Below are 25,138 nucleotides of genomic sequence, written 5' to 3'. Positions count from 1 at the left end.
TTATTATTATTATTATTATTTTGTTCGGTTGTCCTGTGTATTGTTTGTATAAAATTGTTTCAGAATAATTGCGGAAGGATGCATAATGCAACAGCTTCGAATAGATTTTATTTATTAAAACAAACACGCAATACAGAGAATGTTTTCCGAAAAAAAAAAAAAACAACAAAACAAAACAAAAAATATCATGTAGAGTTATAAAAGGTTATTTTGGAAGTTTGGATGAAATTATTTGATCAATATTTAATACATACTTAATTTTTTCCGGATAAAAATATTAGCATTTTTTTTTATTATTGAGGTTTGTGATTAAATAATGATTTTATTAGTGTTAATAATAATAATAAACATTATTTATTTGAAGTACCTGGAAATAATTCATGTTGTAAAACTCCTTCCATTCGATTTGTACTATTCATTAGACAAAGCATTTAATAGCTCAACATCTAATTTTTAAGTTGTTAATATACCTATAGGTAGGTATGTTTAAAATAAAATTTGTTTACCCTATTTTTCAACGTCAAAAACATTTAAGATTAAATGTAACGGGTGTGACGTTAAAAAATCTGTGATTCTAAGAAGTGTAACGAATTTGGTAATAAAATATTATACTTTGTTGTACATCCCAAAATTTTACTCGACCGACTCTTCTACCCTCTATCAAATAACGTTTACAGACCCATCAGCTTAGTGGTCTGACGAATTGTTCAAGAGCGTTGATAACTATTTAGGCCTTATAGATTACCATGCTTAGCTCGCCGAGGGTGGGGTGGGATCTTGTTATCCGCTAATGAACTTGTTACTTCTTTTTTAAAGACCTACGTCTGAGATGGTATTTGACGGTTTGGATTATCCTCTTTAAAAGAGTAGGACCCGAATCTTTATTTCCGATTTATATTCATACACACGTAGAGGAGGACAGAGATCTTCGTGTCCTCGAGCATTCTCTTAACCCGCCCTAATAAAACTTTTCAAAAACCAACGTCTCCGAAAAGCTCCTGCGCTATTACAGCATGCTCTTAGAAAAAATCTATAGTAATAGCCCTTTTTGTAAAAGGGAGATAAAATCCCCCTTTATAATAAATTCAGGAACTTCACTTCATCCTATCTCCTTCACTTCCCAAAAAAAATCTAAACTTCCATACTTATTTAAAATTTCTATAAATCAAACCAAAAAAAAAATATCACCACAGTTGGCAACCATAGATCCACTTTCATATCAAACCATCAAAACGATTCGAATTAAAATTGTCTCCCAACTTCCAATTCATAAAAAAAAATTATCAAATTTAATCTTAATTCGATTCAAAATCAGTTTATTTATTTCATTTAAACTCACTTAAATAATATTAAACCATAACCTTTATTCATACCCATTCATCGTTTCCACAAAAAAAGTATTTCAATAAAAAGAAAATAATTATTCTCAAAAAAAATTATCGTCTTCTATAATCTTCTCTCAAAAACCAAAATTTAATTACTCTCTCAATAAAGATATAAAAAAAAAACATCGAAGCCGCTCTAACTTGTTTCAAATAGAGTGTACTTCTCGATATGTTTATATTTCTTTACGTTAATTTGTTATCTTTGTTTTGTTTTGATCTCTCATTCGTTACTTTTTCTTAAACTTTCATTTCTTTTCGGTTTTATCCTTTTTTGTTTAAATTCATGCTTTTTTTTTTGTATTCATTAATTTTCTTAATTCTTATTCACCAATTTTCTCAATTCTTAAATTTTCTTTTTTTTTTTTTTTTTTTTAATTTTTAATTCACTTAATTTATTTTCTTTTTTTTTTTTATGGCAATTTTCGATAAATTTATTTTAATTCAACTATGTTTCTTTAAAGTAATTTAGACCGCAACAAAAAAAAATTTATTTCTTTTTTTTTTTTTTAATTTCTTTACTTTTTTTTTTATACTATAACTATCTCTTTTTTTTGTGTTATCTCTTTCTTTTTCCGATAATTTACTTTTATTTTTTTTTTACGGATTTGTCTCTTTCTTTTGTTTTAACTATTGTTGACTTTTTTTTTTTTTTTGCACTTTTCTTTATAATTTTCTTTTATTTCTATCGCACCTTTAATGTGATGTTGATTTCACCTATGATAGGCCTGTAGAGCAAGGAGGGATTTCCCTCACTTGCAAATTCTCTAGCTTGGTTCTTTTTTTTCTTGATATGCAGATCTTGATATTTAGATGTATAGATGTATTCGATAAAGTTAAAAATCCTTTTGATCGATAAACCAAACCTAATCGATTAAATAAATTTGTCTATAATAAATTCGATTTTTATATAATTTATATGTTAAAATATTACCTTTTTAAGAGATTTTTGGTTTTTTTCGAGATTCTCTGTTCAAATTTATTTTGTCTGGTTGCCGAGTAGGTAACGAACAGAGAAAAAACTTGAAATGGGCGTAACTGAAAAATTGAAAGGGGCGAAGAAATGGCTTTAATTTTATTTTATATTTTTAACTTTTTACTTCGGATTAGCCCATCCCTTACCTTTATAGTTTTTTTTTTTTGAAACTTGTTTTTCTTTTTGAAAATTCCGTCAGCTTTATCGGCTTTTTGGACCATGCCAGTGCATGGAAATGTGTTTCGTCCGACTCTGACGAAAGCTGGAACACTGATTGGATCTTGGAGGTCGTTTGTCAAAAAGAAAGACAAAATGTTCTTATAAGAACAATGGGTAACGCTGGACAGGATAAATTTCTATAAATTCTATTTTTGGTTGGTTTTTCTATGTACCTTACCTTGAGTTAATGCAGCACGCCGAGCAAAAATAATTGATTTTTACGTTGCCCGAGGCCACACAAAAAAGTTCCAATTTAACCACAATTCTTGTTTCTTTTAAACTAAGTATTCTTTTTTTTTCTTTTAAGTTCTTTTATTCTGCGTACCTACTTGTAATGCTCTTACGTGCGAATTCTTTTGAAAGAAGGTGACTGGCTTGCCTGACGTCTTGATCGAAAAGAAAGTTATCGAGAGCATGTAACATTCTAGTCACATGGTGATTAGGCCTGGAATAATTTGAAATGGATCAAAAACGGATATGTGCAGCTTTTTGTACGTGGTAATTTGGAAAAATGTAGTCTGTATTATCGACAAACTTTATTCTGGTAACAGAATGCTGATTGCAAAAGTAAGCGACAATAACTTAACGAAAACAAGATTTGTAGGTTCTTGAACAGTTTAGAGAATTTTGAAACTGGATTTTATTTTGAAGATTCTTATAAATCTTTTTATTAGCATCAATAGTTTGAGAATCGTTTCCTACAGAAGCCATACTGTAGATTTTTAAATTAAAAGTCGTGGATATCGTATCTAATGTGAAAAGAGATTATATTACGTTTCCAAATAAGCATAAGGAAATTAATATGTTAAAATGTTGTTTTATATCAATTCAAAAATGTAACTGGTGTGACAATGTAAAAAAAATAGACCAAAATTAAAGAAAAGTTCAATTACTTAAAATATCAAATATTTAAGTAGGTACGAATTTGTTTTTAGCGTTACATACTTAGCCGAGAATCCATTGATTTTTGACAACTTTATTTAATAAACGATAGAAATTGATTAACATTCTTTGTTTTTTGGGGTTGGTGGACTACAATTTTATTTTTTAAATATCTTAAAAATCTGAGTCGAGTTTTTTAAAAAGATTGCCACCACTGAATTAATCAGACTCAAATCGAATTGATCAGAAAATATTTCTCCAGAAAAAAGTTCATAAATTATCACAGTGTAATTATTCAACAAAGTTAGCTTATTTTATTTTATTTTATTTTATTTTATTTTATTTTATTTTATTTTATTTTATTTTATTTTATTTTATTTTATTTTATTTTATTTTATTTTATTTTATTTTATTTTATTTTATTTTATTTTATTTTATTTTATTTTATTTTATTTTATTTTATTTTATTTTATTTTATTTTATTTTATTTTATTTTATTTTATTTTATTTTATTTTATTTTATTTTATTTTATTTTATTTTATTTTATTTTATTTTATTTTATTTTATTTTATTTTATTTTATTTTATTTTATTTTATTTTATTTTATTCTAAGTTTTCAAAGTTTTCAAAAACGAAATTTTACAGCAAAATGTACTTATAAATTGTATTTTTATTATTCCCATACATTCGAAAGACATAAAAGGTAGAATAACAAAACAGATTTTAAGTGCATCGAAATTATAGTCTCTACGTGCGGACTGTGCAGTATTAAACTCTGTTAGTTTTGAACTTTTTCCTCACAATATTTCTTCTTTTTGGTGAATCTTCAATTTATAGAGATACCTTCATACAATTTTTTTTTTTTTTTTTTTGTTCAATCAATAGAAATCCTCGAAAGGGTACTGCACTTTGGACTCTTGAAAAATACCATCGACGGACAAAACATGTTTTCTAAACAAATTTAGTTTTTTTTTTTGCTTTTCTTTATATTGAAGTTTTAAACTAACAACACTACCACCGATCCCCCTTCTCAAAAGAAAAAAAAAAAACTTATGGTTCTTATGTTAACAACATCTTTGTGAAATTTTTGTTTTCTTTTGTTCGTTGCAGAGTGTTTACTGAGGAAATGAAGAAATACACTTCTACCAAGTAGCATATATATCTCTTAACCGAGTTTTTGAAAGTACACAAACACACACAGATACAAATTGTATAACATGCATATTGCATAATACTAATATATTTTGCATACTTTTTTCCTCACATCATCATTTTTGTATGTTTATATACATTTTTTTTTCTTGATATTCTTCTCTTCTAAGTTCCACACTTATTGCATACAGAATTTGTGTAATTTCGTTTTTCAATTTGCATAAGTAAACTTTGTTAGCAGGATATAGCAAAAAACATTTTCCTCATATTCATGGGAGAGAGATAAAAACGAGAGAAACCAAACACACATACACTACACATGTAAGAGTGTATTTCTATAAATACAAATGTCCTTGGGGGCTATGTTGAGTGTGAATTGGTTGATAAAGAAAAAAAAAATATGTTTTTTTTTTTTTGAAAAAGAAAAAAAAAAGTTAAGACAACTTCAAGTAGATTTTGATAAATAGTGAGCTTCTTTTAAGGCCTTCAGTATTTAAGTATGAGTTGTTTTCTAACTGTTTAACAAGCAAACGAACACTATAGAATATAAGCCTTAGACAAAAAAGGGGGATTAAAAATATATCGTTACATAAAATAAAATCATAAATCAGGATTTTAAAGCTAAAACTACCATTAACCCTCTGTCGGCACACGGGTGCAAATTTGGCAGGACAAATAAATAAAAAATTACGATTTTTCAAAAAAAGTGGTCACAAAAAAGTCTCTTTATTAGGCTGAAAATATTTTTTTTTTCAGAATTGTGAAAACAATATTCGAATTCCTCGGAAGATTCTACATCAATTTCATATTAGATTCTCTATAAATAATTTAGACCGAAAAAAGTTGTAGCGACATGAAAAAGTATGAACCATATTCGCACCCGTGTGTCTATCACAAAAAAGAGGTGTGCCTACAGAGGGTTAACTTAAAAAGTAGTGAATTTTTGTTTTTTTTTATTTTTAACATTGCTTCTTTTGGCACTAAACAAATAAAATCTTATTTAAAGCGATTGTTAATATAAAAACAAAGTTGAAAAACTAAGTAAAAATTAATGAAAAAAGTTACTAAATCGAAAGCTGGAAATTAGGTAATTTTAACAAAAGTCCTTATTAACATTGAAAATCACAAAGTGGCAAAATCATTGGTTAGGGTAGGATGGTATAAGAGTGCGCGGTTGATAAGTGTGCGCAAAGCGATTTTCTACGGTTTGAAAGGGAATATAAGACTGAATGCACTTATTTTGGAAAGATCTAAAGGAGTTTGATCTGCTGTCAAAATTTCATGCAAATTTGTTTGTAAACAGAGGTGCTAGTTAAGTTTGAGTTTTTTAGCACTTTTTTTCCCAATTTTTCTTGCCAAAATAATTAAATTTTCCGCTAAACAACAAAAAATTACAATAAACAAAGTATGGGATATTTAAAAGTCGACAAAAAGAAAACATTTGAGGAACACGGAAGATTGGTCATAAAGTGCATTGTGAAATACATATATATTCTTCAATTACATGTCTGAACGTGTAAGAGTGCGCAGCATGATGATGTATAAGAGTGCGCGGGTTATAAGAGCAGTAAATGCTATCCAAGGCTTCAATATAACTGGCATTTGTCCATATACCAGCAAACAGCAGCTAGAAAAAGCAATTCCAACCAAAAAGAAACCAAATACAAGTTTTACAAAAACAAGCGAATGAAAGTAACTAGGAAATATTGAAATTTTCTCGGAACCATTAATCGAAGACTAAATTGATTTTTCCTCATGCAAGGAGTGATGGGTCGAAAAATTCTCTATTTTTTTAAAGATAGGCAGTTTTATTTGCGATTTTTGTGCGAACTTACACCTGTACGCAGCTGCGCACTCTTACAAACTAAGCCGCGCACTCTTACACAATAGTGTGTATAAGAGTGCGCAAATGACCTAATGTGGTATTTTGTTTAGAACTATTGAATTAATACATTTTTGTTACCAGTTTTAAGTTTTTTTCGTTGCCTTGATTATAAACTAAAAACTATATATAAAAAAAGTAGTTAAATTCTTTTTGTTATTGTTTTATTTGGTGTTTTGTCTAAAATGCGCACTTTTATACCACCTTACCCTACCTAAAATTGGTTACCAGAGTCATCAAACTTGAAATAAAAAAATAATCTAGATTAGGCCAAAATTCAAAACTCACTTCATACCTGTTTAAATTTCAAAGATATTATTATTAACAATTTTTAAGGCATTGAATAGTACAATTGGGCTCTTATAAGGCATTAGAAGTCCAAAATCAGCCAGAGGCTACACAAATATTCTGATAAGATGGGTACCTACAAGTTCGAAAATAAGCAACATTAATCAGAGAAAAAGCCTATGTCAAGTAATACTGTTGCCAGATTAAAAAAAAAAAACTATAATATTTTAGAAAATTAAACACAGTTACATGACTTAGTACACAAGTAAAAAATGTATGCTCATATAGCAAAAGCTTATACGAATATTATGAAAATTTCAAAACCTTAAAAAAAAGCTTAAGAAAAGTTGTTGACAAAGGTTATATTTAACCTTCAATCATTGAAAAAATATTTTAAAATTTCTTTGCTAAAATTTAAAATTGCAAACAAATTACCAAATAGCTTTTTTCATTATAACAGATACCTTATTGACTTTTTGAGGTTAATAAATCAGCAAAATGTATTTGTAAAGCGATAGAGTTACCAGAGCATATTATACTAAAATTCATTAAAAAATTTTACTAAAAATTTTAAAATTATTTTAATTTAAAAAGACCAGCAGACTTACTAAATTGAAATTTAGTATCCAACAATCTTTGTAAATGCCATGAAGAAAAAACGAATACAGAAGCGTAAATGAGTACCTACAGAAAAGCAACATTTTGAGATTGTTAAAGCCTTTATAACATATTGAAGACACTAAATCTGCAGAAGCATAATATGTGAATTGTATAGAGTTACCAGAGTCAGCAATTCGGTTCCGATATTCTAAAAAAAAAGAAGCCAAAAATTAGTATTCCTAACGTATACCTCGTACATACATGTAAAATAAATTAAAAAAAAAAGGTTTGCAGAAATAAAGGTAGAAAGTAAAGGTTACCATAAGTTGTTTTAAATTTTTCAAAGTTTATTATATTCTGGCAACTCTACAAATGTAATTATTTATGTTTTTCCAGTAAATTTGACAATATTTTTTATCTAAAAATGCATCTTCATAGAGCTCAAAACTTTTTAACAGTTAAGAATTAAAAACTTCGCTCGGAAATGGAACTTTGCGTAAGTAGCCTAATGGCTAAAGCATTGGATTGTCACGTTGGAGGATTTAAGTACAAATCTTTTTGAGAATTGAAAGATTAATTTTATTGATAAATTTATATTTTTTTTATATTTAATAAACTCAATTCCTGTAAGCTGGGTCACGCCCTCTGATTTTTCAGGTTTAACAGTTTTATTACAAAATAAAACTTTTTTTTTTAATTTATAAAAAGTTGGTATTTTCGCTACAAAGGAACAGTTGCAGACTTTTTTTCAGAATTATTATTTCCAAATTAATAAAAAAAAACCTTCTGTTCCAAAATATATTAAAAGAAAACAAAAGAAATAATAATTCAAATAAATAAAACACCATACCTTGCCAATATATTTACCAGACGAACAAAAAAAAAAAAATATTAAATAAATAATAAATATTGAACCTACACTGGAATAAAAACGAAACCCACATTATAAAAACATATAGGTACCTCTACCTATCCTTTTATTTCTTACCTGAATTATCAAACAACAAATTTTAACAAGGCAAATTGAAAAGGAAAGAAATCCTATAGCAATAAAAATAAAAGAAAAAAAAAACATAGACGAAGACTTAGACGGATAAAAAGAGGCGGTGGACAAGGCCCAGCATCAGAATGTCGGTGTGGTATCATGAAAAATAGGAAAAATTACGAATGAAAAAATTCCATTAAATTTCCACTTGGCTGACTTAGTGAGGAAATTGCCAGAGGGTTATTGTTGTTGTTGTATATATTCTCCTATTGCCACCTTCCTCTTCTATATATTTTCTATCCTTTTTTTTTTGTTCATTCTCACAACCTAGAAAAAAACTTATGAAGGTTGTACAACAACCTTATAGTATACCACAGAGTATTCTGCAGTTGATTGACAGAGATGAGATGATTCTCAAGAATTTCTATTTCCCAACCACCCACATATAAGAGCAATATACTCCTAGTTCGACCACCATTGCCACCCACAACCGACAACAACGACGACGACGATGCCGACACAACGATGAACGAACAACGGTATACAATGGATATAAATATAAGCAAAAGGTACCTAACCTGCATTACACCGAGAACATTGTATTGTAGAAGTACACAACAAGGACACGTTCGAAACAGGATTCTCACAAAATGAACAAAACCTCTGTCCTGTCGTCACTACTTGCTGCTGCCGCCGCCGCTACCACTGCCACGCCTCCGGCAGCAGTTTCACAGCAACACCAGTATACAGGTGAAAAATGCAGGTTAATGTACAGAAATGTGCAGCAGCACAGTTTACTATAGAAAAGGCAAAAAGAGGAAACACTGAATGCAACGGGATGTAGTAAGGTGAACGAGTATTACGACGACGATGACTGCATGAAATAAGGATATGACAAGGATATTTTGCCTTTAATTGCAGTTGCACACTTCAGTTACTTCTCAAAAAGCATTTTCCCCCAAGAAAAAGGTTCTTCTAACTTTAGGTGAAAGAATTTTTGAATCGAAACCGAAGGACCAAGGAGTCGCGGAGGGCTTTAAAGTGACGATCAAAAGAAATAAATAAAAAAAAAAACTTACCCGGAAAGCATATACAAAAAATCGAAAATAAAATGAACACGTTGCTGTAGCTGGAAGTTAAAAAATAAATAAAAAAAAAGATTTCTTCTATAATGTCCTGACACCACATGAAGAGATTTAAGTTATATGCCATAACAAGTTTACATACCATGTCCTTTGGATTCTTAGTTCGAAATCAATTTTGTGCGAGGCTTTATGAAGAACCTTAATGAATTTGTGTGTGTTTGAGGTGAGCTTAAGGTAAATTTAATATAAAATGTTTGGGATTGAATTTAACGGAAATTAATGTCAAAAAAGGTGTTCTTTTGACTTTTTATTTATAATAGATTGATGAAAATCATGGCAGGATAAGATTTTGGTAAATTTAATTTGAATTATTAGAAATTATGGAAAGTTCATGAGTTAATATGTAAATATTTGTATAATGTTTTAACCACATGTGAGTAGATAAATTTCAAAATTAATTTTTTTTTTCCCTTTTACTAAACTAGAAAAGTTATGTTCAAAGTAAAAAACTTTGAAATCTTTTTACTAATACTGATTTTTTAGGCCCACAATCCAGAGGCAGGACTCTTCAGAGAGGAAGAACTTTGAACAAAATATATTTGAACAATGTCTATAAAAACGGTCATAAAGCTCTTCGCAAATATCTTTGGAATCCTAATTGGAAAAAGCTAATCTAATTATTTAACAAAGGTTCCACGTGTCTTCTCTAATAAATATTAGGGTTTTTTACTTTATATATGTTCACCATTTTGGAAATTAATTTAACCATTTCGCAGGTAAAATTCACTTGTTTGCAAACCAATTTCACCCTATCACATATAAAGTTACGAGCGAACTTCTCAGAATTTAGTTTTTGAACTTTTCTGAACTGAGGGAAATGATATGTATAGTGTTTCTATATTTTGCGTTTATTTAAAAAAAAAGCTTTTATCTTATGGTCTATTGATCGGATTATAGAAACTTTAACGCTCAATGCATGAGTGCCCCATTGAGCTTAAAATTTTCTATAAGGGGTCACTTTCTTAGGATGCCACGAAGGGTCTTGATGTCCTAGAAGGTTTCTTGCTTGACAATATCAAACGTTTTTTTTTTTTTTGTGTGACAAAGTCAAATGTGAGCTTTATCGCTGAAGACGATTATTTGATTAAATTAAGCATTCTTAACAAAATGTTACTGAATCAAAAAACCAAAAAAACAACAATATTCAAGACATCAGTTTAGTCCATAAGTAGAAATCACGGAGCATATCATCAAAAACTTATATTTTCAGCTGGTGAGTGTTGATTAGACGGCTGGCAAAAGACACAGTTAAATATAAGTAAACTATTGATAAAATGCAGTTTGTGTTTGCGTTTGAAGTTCTAATAGTCACCAGTTTGAAAAAATATTTTCCTTTTCAGGGCAAAGAAAAAGAAAGAAGGTTTTTTGATTCCTATTTGAATACAAAACCAAATTTTCAAAAAAGAGAAACGAGGAGTTGTTCTTTCTTGCAAAGCTAATTGATAGGCACAAATTTTATTAAATTTTTATTTAAATTTTTACATTTTGTATTGGTTTTGCTGAGTTTTGAAAAAAAAAAACGATTTTGTAAAATTTTCATAATGTTTTTATTTCGTCATCTTGTGCATCTGGCGATGCCAGAAATTTTGATACCAATATTTAATTCTTGCATTTTTGGCGTTTGTTGAGTTTTGAAAAAAAAAAAACGCTCCTCAATTGATGAATATAAAGTCCTCAACACATACTATGCTATGACTTGCAATGAAAGATGAAGGCTTCTAGGAACATTTCTATTAAGTGGGACTTTCTTTCTACCTATCGACTATGAGTGAACTTTTTGCAGACACGGTTTCCGCGATTGATATCTAGAAGTACAAAATGGTAAAAAATTGTACACGTCTGGTGCTGAAAAGTCATAAACACTGCTTTAATAAATTCAGGAGGTTATATGTATGAACAGTGGCGTACGTTGAGTCGCCGCACAGTGGGGAAAAGGCGGAAAAAACCCAACTTTCGGAAGTACGATTTATTTTGATACTCCACGTGTTTCTAACAGTAAATTAGTTGAAGAATCAGAAAATGAAAACTGTTTTTCAAAAAAAAAATTGTGGTCCTGGAGATTATCGCTCAAAGTTGAAAAACAGTGAAAACTGATAAAAATACAAGTAGTTTCAAAATGATCTATTTTCCTTAAAATTTAAAGGTTTGAACCAATTTTTTTTGTAAATAGGCTTAAAATAAATTGACAAACAATATGGTACATTAGTTTAGCGAAAAAGAATTGAATACAATTTTTTTGACAAAAAAACATTCCATTTTAGTGACCTTTTAGGTTCAAATTAGGTTTTAACTACTGCCTCCGTCTGCCTCTGTTGGCGGATAGGTTTTTCTAGATAGTATTGAATCTCAGCAATAGTTTAAAAAAAAAATCTCACCCGAAGACGTCCGTATTCGGTTTTTATAGCAATTTCAATCTGAAAAAGTCATTCAAGAAACCAAAAAAAAAAATAAGGCAAAAAAGAAATATGCAGCTATTTTCGCCAGACAAATCTTTCTAAATGTATTTTGGTATGCTGAATCTGAATGTGAAGTCCGTTTTGCTAAACAGCCCAAAATTTTTGATAAGATTGCAAAAAAAAAATTTTAAACCCACAATTTTAAAGTTTTTCCCAATTTAGTCGCTGTTGGGATCAGGAGTTTGTGTTAATGAAACCTGCATTGCACATTTACCTATTAAAACAAATGTTTTTTTCACTAAGCCACTTTTTTGACTTTATTTATAACTATCGCAATCGGAATACAGTAAAACTGGTTATTTGAAGATTCTCTTATCTTTAGTTCCACTTGTTTCCAAAAAAAGGATGGAATGATTTGATGGAATGTTCCGCTAATTGAAGGAAAAGTTTAGGCTTGGTAGCCGTTTAAATTTTAGAACTAACCAAGGAAAAAAAAGTTTCCAAGAAAGTTAAATTTTGAAAAAATGCCATACCTACCGTTTTTGGACATTTTTCCTTTTTTGAAAATTTTTGATTTTTTTTTTTATTTATGTAAAATTTAAACGGTATTTATTAATAAAATGTTCAAATAAACTCAAAAAAATTTGATTTTTCTAAAAAAGCGATTGGAAGTAAGTCATTTACAGCTGCAAAAACTTGATTTCTGATTTTTTAATATAATTTTTTTCTGAGTGGGCGTGGCAATGGGTGGTCATTGGTTTGATTTGTCTTGCTATTAGCTACCTTTCCTGCAAATTTCATGAAAATTGGTTCAGTAGTTTAGTTTTAATTGAGTTTTTTCCGGTCTCCCATACAAGTTGCCCCACAGTGCGCCGGGGCCCCGGGGTAAGACTAAATTTTGGGGCCCCTTTGATATTTGGGGGCCCCTTAGTTACAAGAAAAATTACGTATACGCCATACGTTTTTTTTTTTTGTAGGTATGGCTTATTTATTTTTAGGTTTATTTTTATGTTTTGATATGTTCGTAATGCACTTTGCTACACTTACTTAAAATGTCTCTCATAAAAGTAGTAAACACTTGTACTAGGGGCCCCCAAAATTAAATATTTAGAGACTTACATAGTTCTTGGGGTCTCTGTTCTGAAGTAATAAATACATATTTTATTTTCCATCATCAGTCATAATTTTTTTTTATTTTGGGGGCCCCTGAAAAATTATTCTTAGAGCCTCAAAATTAAGTGCTTAGAGGCCCCTAAAACATAACATAATTTTTTTGGAGCAAAGAATTGATAGGTATTGGGGCCTCTGTTCTGAAGTAATATTCGGAATGCCACCAATAACGTAATGTTTTTATTTTGGGCCCTGATGGATTTATGTTGGGGCCCCTGAATTTATATTTAATTTTCCATTTGATTGTTTTGAACCACTTTTGAAGATCCTAAAATAATATTTGTTTGCTTTTTTGGGGCCCCTAATGTATTATTTGTGGTGGCAAAGATTTTTCAAGTAATATTTTTTTTCTTTTAAAAAAGCAGTTTATTTTTTTTGGGGCCCCTGGGGTAACTTTTTTTAAAATCTATACTATATACAAAATACATATATTGTGTGGCTACCAATGCATTATACATTACACTGAATGACATAATTTGTCTCCCTGGTTACATCGTAACTCAATTTATGCTAACAGTTTCCTTCTCTGCATTGTCTCCAGTGGGGGCCCTGGGATCGGTCGGGGGCCCCGGGGTACCGCCCCGCTTGCCCCAAGGGAGTTTACGCCCCTGTGTATGAAGTTTACGGTCTCATCTGCTGACTGTGGTTTGACAAAAACACTTCGTTCTTTTGGATAGTTATAGTTTTGCCAGTCAACTCCACTTTCATCTACTTATACTATGAGTTGGCTTTCAACATCAGCGAATTCTCCGATTGATATATTTTTTTAAGAGAATTCGTTTAAATATCGATCCTTCAAAAGAAACAACAAAATTGTTATAGTTTTTGAAGTGAAAACTTCCTTAGTATCGTAGTGATTTGAAACAAGATGAAACGAAAAAGCGACACGAAAAATCAATTGATTATAACTTTTTTGTTTTAATAGATAGATGAATGAAATTTTTTCTGTAGATAGGTAATTAAATAAACTATAATTGTGCAAATTTGTATTAAATTTAATATTCAAAATCGTGAGATAACGGTAAAAAGATGTTTTTTTCTAAACACGTTATATCTTTTGATCTAGGGCACATGACAATTTTATTTAAGTTTAATACGCATGCTGATAGTATTAACTTTTATTTGATATATCACACATAACGGTACGTGATCTACAAGTTACAAAATCTTAAATTTAAAAAACGTGAAAATACCTCAAAACACGTGTGGAGATCTGTTGCCGATGACAAACCACCAGTGTAGGAAGTACCGTAATCTCAGTTTTAAATTTCGAGATGGTTGGCTTTAAAAAATTCATACTTATAAGCATGGTAGAAACATGATTGAAAAGCCATATAAAAGGTGAAATAATAAGCTTTCAGATGATATAATATTAATTATTATTTAATTTATTAGGTTGTCAAAATATGGATTTAAAAGTGATGGAATAAAAAATGGTAAATTTTTTCGATTTTTATTTTTTGCAATTTTTAAGGTTTCACTTCTACCACGTGTGAATTGCACACATGTTTTTTCTTTAATGGTATAAATTATAAAAGTTGATACTTATAAATATTTTGATCTATTTGAATCTATTTGAACGTTTTTTCCTCATTAAAATAGCTCGCTTAATCAAAACGAGGATTTTTGTGTTGATTTTACTTTTAATAATGACTTTGAAATTCTCTCTTTTATCACATTCAAGGCAATATTGGGCTTGTTTAACTAGCTTATTGACCAATTAATCTTTTTTTTTTATTAAACCTGCAAACATAGATCAGACTTCCTTAAGACTCCACAAAGAAAAAACACTTAATCCAAAAGTATTCAACTGATCCCATATAATTCAAAACCTTATCCATATTTTTGTTTAATTAAGTTCATTTCTGAAATTGCATTTACCTAAAAAAAAAAAAACAAGTGTAATAAGGTACAAAAAAATTAACTTCTGTTCATATAAAACCTTTAAGAAACTCTATGTTTTCCTCAAGATTAACAGGATTAGGATTACCGCAAAAACTAAAGACTATAACATTCCTATACACAACATCTACTTACAACTTCACACTTATTTCGTTTTTTTTCCTCCAAAATAATAATACCACCTGGGTACCTACAACCTACTTCCAAAATTATACACCAGACTAAATATGGAAGCCCCATCTCTCTCAAATTGCGTTAAAACATGCTGCTTAGCTTGGATATAGTACGCCGCTATACTTTATACCTATAACATGCGTGCGTGTGAAGACTTAATTCGATAATCTCTACTTGACCGTAATAAAATCGAAATACCTACCAAAAAAAAAAAAGCTTTACAGAAGCGAGATATTGTATATAATATAGGCCACCCTCTTATACCAATACTCTCTTTATGTACCTACACAGAGATGCCAGACAAGTCTCTGGTTGTGAGTGGTAGTATGTAATGATATTGGTAGCATGTGGTAAAGAAACTAGGTCATTTGGGTTTTATGTTACCTCATTTTCGATATTTCCTTTATTTTTGTATTGAAAACGTTCTTCGTCGTGTTCGTCGGTCTTTTGCTGTTGTATTTTACTTTTTTTTTGTTTTTGTTTTATTGGAAAAGCCCAATAATATCAATGAGGGTAAGAAACCTTTCAACCACCGTTACATTGATGGACTCGAAACAAGGAAAAGCAATTGAACTCATTTTAAGGGTAAGGAAAGAAGAATCCATCCAAAATCAATATTCAAAAAATTTCCAAGTAAATTTTCGAAAGGTGAATGAAAAAGGGAAGAATCTTAGAGGGGAGGGTAAAAATACCAAAAGTAAATTACAAAAATCACTGAAGAGTATTTTGATGAAGAATTTTCGCACTAAATTAACAATTTTGAAGCATGAAAAAAAAAAGTGTCGAAAAGTACCTTGTAAGAAAATTTCCTATAAAATTGTTGTACCTATACAAAATATTGCTTCTGAAAGTATATGACAAGAAATTACGGCTAGGACACACGTTTATAGTAATCAGCAAATAAAAAATTATCTTACCCTTATTTTCTGGATCACTAAGCTATAGATATATTTTTTTTCACTCTGCTTCCTTTTTTACCCTCCACGGTTCATCAATATTATACCCAAACGAAGAAAAGAAAAAAAGTTAAAATATCTTACAATCTTCTTGTATAGCCACTTATAGAAAATTGAAGATGGCCAACCTTCGTCATGGATTTTGTGAGAATCTCTTTTTCGAGTTAAATAGTTTTATGAAATTTTTAGATGTTTTATTTTTTTGGAGCTTAAGTATGGTGAAAGGTCATATCATTTCGAAGGATTTATTTGATGTTTTTGGGAGGATTTTTTTTGTTTTTATATATATATTTTTTTTTTTTGCTTCTATATCCTTTAAATGAAGGTTCTTCTTCTTGTTGGCAATTTGAGATTTTTGCCATGGATATCAAATTTTTATTTTGTGCAGATTTGCAAATTTTATTAAGATGATGAAAGTCGGTATTTTTTTTTTTTCTATTTTATGGAAGATTTATGTTTATTGACGTTATTTTGCTTGAGGGGTATTTGAATAAAAATCAAAAGAAAATATCTTTAGGTATAAATATAGATTTTTGTTAGGACATTTTGGTTGGTATGGAAAAACTTATGATGGGTATTTTGAGGGAAAAAAATAGAAAAGAAAAATTGAATTTATTCTTGTTTATCAATTACTGGAGAAATTGAATTATAGAATTGTTTAATATGGTTGTAGATTTTCATTCCATTTTGAAGGAGAAAATGAGTCTCTTCTTTAAAGGTTTCTTTTAAATACTCATATTTGTTTGGAATCTTTAAAGGAAACTTAGACCAATGGCGAACATGTTTTTGGATGTCAAAAGTTGAAAAAATTAAAAAGGCAAAAAATTTCAATTAAAAATTAAAAATAAACTATTAGAGATACAAAAATCTTCTATAGCTTATTTGAAAGATAATAACCTTAAGCTTAATCCTAATTAAGGATTTTTAAAAATTCCGTCATTTAATAGGGTAAACAGGGTTGATTTTTTTTTGCTATAGATAGATGAGACTAATTTAAGAATAACTGCATTTAAGAAAAAATTCTTAAAAATTTTGAAACTAAGCTATAACGTTTTGTTTGAACGCTGTACACGTGTTGGGGCTATGACAAAATGATGATTTTGGGTAAAGGAATTTTTTTTTGACAATTTTAAAGATGCCAGGTGAAATATGAGGGAAAAAAAAATTAGGCATCTGATACAAATTTCTTTCCAACACTCTGCGTTTCGAAATATGAATTTTTCAAAAACACCTTGTTTTTTAGGGGTATTTTTGGGTAATTTTTGATTTTTAGCTTTTTTTTTTTGGAGCGTTCAAAAAATCTCAAACTTATAGGGCATGTAAGTTTTGGCCTTATGCATACATGTGCGGAAACTTGTAATCGTTTAGTGAGTTTTGACTGAATAACGGAAGAAACAAGTTTTTAAAAAACACGTTTTTTGAACGTTTTTAACCGATTTTCATCGTTATTTATTTTCTTTAATAGATACAGGAATAAAGGGCTGCAAATTATTGCTTTTAATCAAATCTTTATGTTTCAAATCATTAAAATTGATATTCTTTTTATGTTTTAAATAATTAAAATTACTAGTTTTTATGTTGCAAATCATTAAAATTGCTCAAACGTTTCTCGCTCTCCCATAATTTAATTAAAAAAAAAAAAAAAAAAAAAAAAAAAAAAAAATTTTTAAAAAAAAAAAAAAAACAAAAACTTAAAAAATTTTAAAAAATATTAAAAATTTAAAATAATTGAAAATTTAAAAAATTTAAAATTTTAAAAATAAAAAATTAATATTTAATACTTAAAATTTAAAATTATATACAAATTTACTCCTCATATCTATGTTAATATAAACTTTTGTCTAATATTTTGTGTAATATTTATTTATGTAATTTATTATTTCAAATTTATTGTAAATCTTTTTGATACATCTTCTCTTTATATAATTTTATTTATTATACTGAAATGTCATTTCCGGCAGACGGCAGCATTGTCATGTCCGTATTTCCAATAGAAAAAAATTGTAATTTATCTAATGAATAAAGGAAGAATCTAATCTAATCTAATCTACAGGAATAAAGTATATAGAGTAATGATAGACCATGACTACGACTAAATGTGTTTCAATCATTTTCGTAAACACAATTTTGAGATAACGGTAAAATAAAATTTTAGAATTCAACAGGTTATAACTTTTGACCAAGAGCAGATAGAAATTTTATTAAACTTTTATGAGCATCCTGATACAATAACCTTTCATTTGGTATATTACACATAACGGTAGACTAACTACAAGCTACACAATGTTAAATCAAGAAACTTGTGAAAAACCTCAAAACACCAGTGGAGATCTGTTGTGCCCCGAACAGCCACCAGTGTGGGAAGTACCGTAATCTCAGTCTGGAAATTCGACATGGTATTGAAGGTATTTTTTTTTTTAGCTTTTTCTTGTAAATTATGATTGTTTGAAAAAAGTAAACTCTTCAATTGACTCATTTTAAACAAAACCACACAACCTGTTTTCTGACGACGTTATCACGTAAAATCATCGTCCGTAAACCGGCTTTATGTTTGTTACCTCAAAATTTTGGACTGAGTGAACTAATTTTGATAATCCTTTTTGTATTGGAAAGCTGGTGCCAGCAGTCCCATTTTAATTTCGTTCAGTTTTGGCTATAGAAACTGTGAGAAAAACCATAAAACCAAGTTTTGATCCATGGAAATCGATTTTGTTTTTTTTTTTTGATAAAAATGATTATTGAAAAAAAAAATCAATGTTAAGGACATAAATACAGTCGACTCCCTCTAAGTCAACTGTAGTTAAAAAATCTTCAACTTTTATTTGGACCAAAATTTAAAAAATTTTACCTTTTTAAAAAAAAAGGGACATTGAGAACTTATAAGTACATATAAGGATAAACGTATATACCTAAAACATGTAGTTTTGGTAAAAATTCTAAATTAATAAATTCTAGAATTTCAACGATATATGTATTTCTTATGAAAATTGGTTGAAAATTATCTGAAAGAAATTAAAACGAGTTCAATCCAATACAAAATTGTGGAATTTTATTATACCCATAAACAGTTAACTGAATAAAACAATGTTTTTTAAAAAAATGTTTATAGAAAAATAAATTTTTTTGATTAAAAAAAATTCAAGCTTACCTAATATTTCAAGTACGCACATTTTTACAAAATTTCATCAAAGTTCAAAGATTTTTGTTAAGATAAAATAAAACAAAAAAAAAAAAAAAATAAGTTTTTGACACTTACCTCAAGTTTTTGAGCTTATGTTAAAAAAATTATTTTAAAATCTGAATTTAATTCTTCTTAAATACTTTTATTTCTTCTTAAATAGAAATAAAATTTTATTGGTGTTGTGTCGATACTGCGTTATTTTCTCGTTTAAATTTAATTAGCGAGTTTCATTAACTGCTCCGGCATTAACCACAATAATATAAGTTTCAAGTTGAGTAAAATGTAAAAATATTTTGTTCAAAATTTTTCAATGTTAATTTTAAAAATAATGAAAAAAAGAAATATTTTTTTCAATGTGTAGCATAATGTACTTTAAGGAAAATAAAATCAAAATCGTCAGAAAAGTTAACCAGAAAAGATTTTTTTTTCCAAAAATATTGCTTTCTTCAAATTTGGTACAGGTGATTTTATGGAATTGTGATAGAAGTTTTTACGTTGTTTTTTTTTTTTTTTTCTTAGAGAGGATATTTTCAACATATTTGATTGATTCTAACGAAAACGGCTTCTAATCTTTTATAAAAGTTGTCTACAAAGGAAAACAGTTATTTTGGTCACTGTGGTGTATACGTGTTTTTTTTTCATCTTTTTTTGTTGTGCATTTATTTGGATGGGAGTAAATCATGTCGCCATCAATACAAAATTTGTTTTACTTATTATTATTTTCAAATAATTTTGGCAAGCTTTTAAAATTTAATACAAATTTTCTTCTTTTAGATTTTTAATGTAGCTTAAGCTTTTTACATACCATGAGATTCGTAGAAAAAAAAAATATGTTGCTTTCTCTGACTTGTCTAAACCCCAATGTTGATAGATTAAAAAATATACCATTGAAGATTTTCTAAGCCACTTTTTATATCAACTTTGGAAAAAAAACCCCTAATGTCAATGGAGTGTTCTTTTATTTCCTTTTCTAGATTTATCAAAAATTAAAAAAAAAAAAAAACTGGTTTCATAGGAAAAATTCTTTTCTTTTTTCAAACAAACTGTTAATATTTAATCAAAGACTTAGACGAGTTATTGTTGTTAACCTATAAAAAAAAAAAAAACATTTTATATATTTTAAAAAAGTAATTGCTAATTGCTTTCATTCCGGATATAATATTTTTTATTCATTAAATGAAGAAAAAAAGAACAAACAAAACCTTATCATTTGTCATCACTTTTCTGTTCACAAATAAAAAAAAAATGCTTACTTTTCAAATTATCTCCTTCTTTTTCGATAACCCAAAAAAAAAAAAAACAACAAAAATTTACTCCTAATTGACTGACAAACCCTTTAGGATGTGTCATTCCAATCGCCTGGCCGGCGTCATCTCGTCACCATCTCCCAATAACAAAACAACAACAACAAAAACCTCCAATATGTACTCAACTCAATTTTCTATAGATATCGAGAGAAGCTTTTTTGAACAAATCCATTCAAAAGTCAATCGTTGCTACTGTTTCCGTTTCATATTCCTATATCATCCTCCAACATCACCATATGCCACCATTCTCCCTTAAAAAAAAAAAAAAAACAATTCCAAGCCTATTTCCTATCACGAATACACCAAAAACCAATCCTTTGAATCAAAATAACAAAAGATATAAAAAAATGATGAAACCTTGCTTTCCCCCGGAGACAAAGAGAGCGAAAAAACACAAAAAAAAAAATAAAACATACGAAAAAACAAAAGCCCATCAGGCCCGGCAGACCAACAGGAAATATATCGGGCCGTGATTAACGTTGGTAAACCTAGGTATCCATCCTTTGGTTGTTTGATTTTAAATTATTAGGGGTTGATGGTTAGAGATTTAAATTGTACGTGGGTGTGTGCGTTCGTTTATAAAAGTGTTAAAAGGAAGTGATTTCATCATGTTTCCGGCGGAGAGAAAATATGCTTATTTTTCAAAAAAACCTAAAATAACTGATATATTTCATTTCTATATGGTCCCAACTTGAAAGGGATTCTTTTCTTGATTATTGATGAAAATGGGGATTTGATTGAAATAGAAAATTGTGTTTCATCATCAATATTTAAGGTATCCTCATTTCACTTCACTTTGGGTGATTTGTTCGGATTTCAAATTAACGAAATGTAGAATTTTTGAATTGAAAATGCACAAACTGGGGTTTTATTAAGTTTTGTCCAATAGGTAAATAGAATTTCGCAAGTATTTATTTGCAATAAACCAATGGATTATAAAAATATCAAATGAAAAAAAAAAAATGCATTTGAAATAAAAAATATATTTTTTGCAATTAAAAAAATTGCATCAAATAAAAATATTTATTGGTACCTCCTGTTGAAAAATATTTTGAATTAAAAAAAAATATGTAACTACAACTGAAAAAAAATATGCATTCAAAATAAATTTTTTATTGCAAATAAAAATATTTTGCATTAAAAAAAATTTAATGCAAATAAAAAATTTTGTGCGTTGAAAAAAAAAAAAGAATCAATGCAAAATGTGTGCATATTTTTTTTTATATTCGTCGAAATTCTTACAATTTTGACTATATGGCCTAAAAAAAGCTATTTTAACTATAATATTGAAAAGAAGATTTTTAATTTTTTTTAATGTAAAATTTTTATTTGGAAAATTTTTTGTTTTTATTGCACATATTTTTACTTGCTCTATAGGGCAAGTATTGGTTTCGTGTCGAAAAAAAAATTTGCGGTTTTAATCCAAACCAACATTACGATGATGGAGAATTCCAAAAAAGTGGGTCTCGCAATTCTGTCCGTGCGTCTGTGCGCCTGTGCGTCTGTACGTCCATCTGTACACATTTCCACAGCCTAAACGGGTGGACGGATTTTCTTCAAATTTGGTACAGATGATTTTTATGGAATTCTGAAAGTTGGTTTTTTTTTTGTTTTTTATATCTCGTTTAGAACGTATACCTCCCATACAAAAAAAATACGATATTGCGAATTTCTCGAAAACGGCTCTAACGATTTTGATTAAACTTTGTATACGTAATATTTAAAGCAATGGCAATAAAATTGCATTTTTATTTTTTCTCAAAAAAGTCAAATACAAAAAAAAAAATTAGTCTAAATGTCGGCTCTTCCCCAACCTCAACAAAATTTCTTTAAAATTTATTTTAGAGGCAGCTCGTAAAATCTACAAGTAAACTAACATTTGAACTGGAAGAGCAAGTACGTGCGACCTCAGTCGTGCATTTTATTTCAGTTGCAACAAAAATTTTTTTAATGCAATTTTGTTTTTATTTGCACTAAATATTGTTTTCTTGTAATTTCAAATGCATTTTATTTTATTGATATTTTTACAACCCTAATTTTGACTTTGAGAAAATAGTAGACAAAATGAATCATTTTTATCAAAAAACAAAACCGACTTCCATGGATCAAAACTGGGTTTTATGTTTTTTTCTAATAGTTCCTTTGTTCCAGAACTGAACGAAATTGAAAAACGACCACATTGCAGCCACCAGCTTTCCAATACAAAAAGAATTATCAAAATTAGTTCACTCAGTCCAAAGTTATGAGGTAACAAACACAAAAAAAAAAAAAAAATATTCAGACGAATTGAAACCTCCTCCTTTTTGGAAGTCGGTAAAAAAGAATTCGTTTATTATGTTCCACCTTCTGCTCAATAACTACTTCCAATTTATTTTCCATTAGTTAACAGACACGTTTTTATCTTTGTTTCTCCCTCAGATGTCAAAATTACTTTCAAATAATTATTATTCCAGCAAAACACGTTTTCTCTTTTGTATTGCTAACAAATATAAAAGAGAAACTATCATCATTGAACTGTAAAACGAAAACTCATTTCAGGATATTGTCAAAAATATCCGTTCGCCATTTTATTATTAGAGTGAGAGTTGTTGTTCTTTTCAAGGGGTTTGTTTTTGAAAATGTTTTCCAATAGCAGAAACAAAAAACACAAAACTTTTCTTCCACTAAAATCACAAAACAGAGATAGAAGATAATAGATATGTAAAACTTTTCCAAAAAACGTGATGCAACAAAATGAGTTTTCTATCCTTTCCTTGAAGCTCATTGTGTTTTTCTCAAAGTTGCCAATATTACTTTTCAATATCACACAGCTGAAATATACTTTTGTTTTACGTTTTTTTCTCTTTTTTCTTTTTGATATGACGACGACGATGGCTTTGTAATGTTGCCCCCATCACAAAGATTCGTTTTTCTTTTGAATGATTTTTATCGGTGAAGGGAGGGGTTGAATGAGTAGCACGTTAGGTGAATGTTTTTATCTTTACGAAGGCATCTTTGTTTATTTTATTTTTTTTTTTTTTGAAGAAGAAAACTAGAATTCTAGGCCACAGGATGTCATTCTATGCATTATATTGATTTTTACATAGAAAAAGCAACATGAAAAAAAAAAAAAACACCCACTACTTTAAGTGAGGTACTCACTTTGACACATTTGTGAGGTTATTCATCATGTCATGCTAAAAAAAAAACGTTTTACTTGTTTCATAAGGCCACAGCTTGTATTGAAAACAAACCATTTAAGGCGTATTCAGAAGAAAAAAAAAATTAAAATTTTAATCATCAGAAATTGATTATTTTTTTTTTTTTAAATTAATTTTGTAAAAATGAAAATACAAACATTTTTTAGGAAAAGGCAGATGGTAAATCACTCGTAGAGAAGAAGTTGGGTCCTTCACATTCCATGAACAAAATTATTTCTTTGCCACCGGGTACAAAGGGGTTAAGTCACAAAATTGCTCTTTTCAGTTTTCGATGAAATAAGAATAACCTCTTTTTCCTTTTTTATTTGGTATCTAAAACCTAAATTTAGAATAACTCGTTCCTATAAAAAAAAAAAAGAGTGTGTGTACACATGTACACTCGACTGAAGTTATACTTCTCATTCAGTATACATATATAAATGAATTTCATTTGATATTTTTAATTTCTATTATTAAATTAATTAATCCACACTTCGTTTTTACTTGCTCTATAGGGCAAGTATTGGTTTCGTGTAGAAAAAAAAAATCGAGGTTTTAATCAAAACCAACATTACGATGATGGAGAAGATCAAAAAAGTGGTTTTCGTCATGCCGTCCGTCGGTCTGTGCGTCTGTGCGTCCATCTGTACATCGAGCTAGGGCCTAAACGGGTGGATGGATTTGCTTGAAACTTGGTACAGATGATTTTTAAGTAATTCCCTAGGTCCTTTTTTTTATTTTTTTAATATCTCCAATTTAACGCATATCTCCCATATAACGTTTTCGAGGTATTTCAAATTTCTCGAAAACGGCTCTAACGATTTCGTTTAAATTTGGTGTGCGCAGTACTCTTATTGATTCCAACAAAACTGCGTTTTTAGTTTTTCTCAAAAAATGCCAAGAGCGGAAATATGGCGTTGCCGTTTTTCAAAAATTGACATGTTTTTTAAGTCCATATATTTCATCAAAGCATAAGTCAATTTTTTCAAAATTTACAGACATCATAGGTATTGAAGTGTAAAATGTAAAAAAAAATTTAAAAAAAAAAGTTTTTCAAAAAATTTTTAAAAAATTGAATTTGTTTAACTTTCGATTTTTTTTTTTTGTTTTTATTTTTTTTTTTCTTCACAAAATCTTAAATTTCCAATAGATATTTAAGATAAAGATGCTTTGAACTACAAGAGCAAGTACGTGCGACCCAGTCGTGCATTTTATTTACATGAACAATAAATTAATTCTTTCATCCTCCTTGCGTCCATGTAGTTTTCAATTTAATCTGTGAACTTTACTCATGTTGTGCGGTTCAGAACGTACTATATATGGTTAACTCATTTGAGCTGAGCTGAAAGTGAGCTGAGCTG

The 25,138-nt window shown here is 28.8% G+C and overlaps 1 protein-coding gene and 1 long non-coding RNA gene across 4 annotated transcripts in view; one reads left to right on the top strand and one right to left on the bottom strand.

Moving 5' to 3' along the window:
- LOC129908337 (neurobeachin) overlaps positions 1-25,138 on the top strand; it is a 646,575-nt gene that overhangs the window by 171,949 nt on the left and 449,488 nt on the right. The window lies entirely within an intron of this gene.
- On the bottom strand, positions 2,031-3,268 carry LOC129908345 (uncharacterized). 3 transcript variants are annotated; one of them, XR_008771265.1, is made up of 4 exons: positions 2,922-3,268; positions 2,756-2,857; positions 2,317-2,697; positions 2,031-2,248 (listed from the first exon to the last, which is right to left on the bottom strand). It is a non-coding gene; the product is annotated as an uncharacterized LOC129908345 (long non-coding RNA). The 3 variants fall into 3 exon arrangements; XR_008771266.1 differs by lacking the exon at positions 2,922-3,268 and having other exon boundaries at positions 2,317-2,420; positions 2,505-2,697; positions 2,756-2,893; XR_008771264.1 differs by lacking the exon at positions 2,922-3,268 and having other exon boundaries at positions 2,756-2,893.

Source organism: Episyrphus balteatus, chromosome 2, assembly GCF_945859705.1.
Source record: "Episyrphus balteatus chromosome 2, idEpiBalt1.1, whole genome shotgun sequence".
Taxonomy (NCBI): domain Eukaryota; kingdom Metazoa; phylum Arthropoda; class Insecta; order Diptera; family Syrphidae; genus Episyrphus; species Episyrphus balteatus.
This window is presented reverse-complemented; position numbering and strand designations above follow the sequence as displayed.